A 1,538-nucleotide genomic window follows, 5' to 3' on the forward strand; every position below is an offset into this window, starting at 1 on the left:
TGAATATGATGAATGATGAATAATTGCCAAGATATAAAAAAATAACTTTGGTCATAGATTTTCATTGACAATTATCAAAGACTATAGTTCCATAATAATTTAATAATAAATTCAATTAACTATATTATAATATATAGTTCAAAGTTTGTAGATTCCAATACCAAGTTGCAGTATAAAATAAATTTATTCTCGATTAAACATATTGTAATTGTGAATTTTTAGAACATTGTCACTAAAATGAAATATATAAATGAAAAAAAATATATTAGGACCAATTGTCTGCTTTTGGGGTTCATTTTGGTCATGTCCCAAATTTGTAAAAAGTGAATATTATATAATATATAATATATATTCAAATATTTGAATAAATTGAATTTATTATTAAATTATTATGGAACTAGTCTTTGATAATTGTCAACAGAAAACTATGACCAAAGTTATTTTTTTATATTTTGGCAATTATTCATCAAGGTGTAAAGTATGCTTATTTATCTATGTCAACATGGTTGCCGATGTTGCCGATTCTTTGAAAACATTATTCCAGACTTTTCTAACCTCAAATAAAGAATGAGGTTAATAAATTCATCAAATTTACAGGAGTTTAACAATTAAAAATAAATAATTGAATAAGTGTTTTATATATTTGATGAAAATAAATATCGAAAAACTGGATTTATTATATTTTTAATTATTATTATATTAGACAATGAAAGCAAAAAATTATAATTAATAAATAACAAAATTTAATTAAAATTAGTAGTTTTAGATCAATATTAAACTGCGTAAATAAACATAAAAAACAAAACGAATTATACAAAACAAATCTTAAAATTTTTGTATTGTCTATATTGGTAACTCTTGGTAACTGTCTCAATGACAGTTCAAGAAAGGTATCAACAAAAATTTTACACATTCATTCTAAAAAATGTGTTTGAATAAGTCATTTGTCATAAATTGCAACCGTGTGTATCAATAAAATATGAATGATTTTTTTTTAAATTCAAGTCTGAAGCCTTTAATTTCTAACTTAGAATTTTATTGTGCAAATTTCTTTAACGACCATGTCCTTATTCAAAGCGAGAAGTGGTGGAAACAAATGTTTCTGAAGATGAAAACAGAATTTTCGATCGAAATTCATTGTTGATCGCCAGACTAACCGAAGGCGATCATGATAATTTAGTTGTGGATCCCATTTAGGGGCTTTGAGAGTATATAAGGTGACTACAAAAAGACTGGATGATGGAAGTTGTCTGCATACAAACCTACACAGACTTGGTTCTGGAGAAATTGTTACCATACCCCGTCCTTGGTTTAGGATTAGGAAAATTGGTTTCGTATGTTGATAGCCTGAGATCTGTTTTGTTCGCACTAAATAGCTTGTTATTTAGTTTGCACTCTTTGGTTTTAAAGGTATACCTTTATTACTATAAACCTTATTACTTATAACTACAGTTATACATATTAATAGTTTCATTTTTAGTCATTTGTAGACTATGCAGTTTGTACATCCGATATAATTCATTTAAGTAATAATTCAT

This window comes from Ctenocephalides felis, unplaced genomic scaffold (genome assembly GCF_003426905.1).
Source record: "Ctenocephalides felis isolate EL2017-DRISC unplaced genomic scaffold, ASM342690v1 CF-g0.4_SCAFFOLD_00845, whole genome shotgun sequence".
NCBI classification, from domain to species: domain Eukaryota; kingdom Metazoa; phylum Arthropoda; class Insecta; order Siphonaptera; family Pulicidae; genus Ctenocephalides; species Ctenocephalides felis.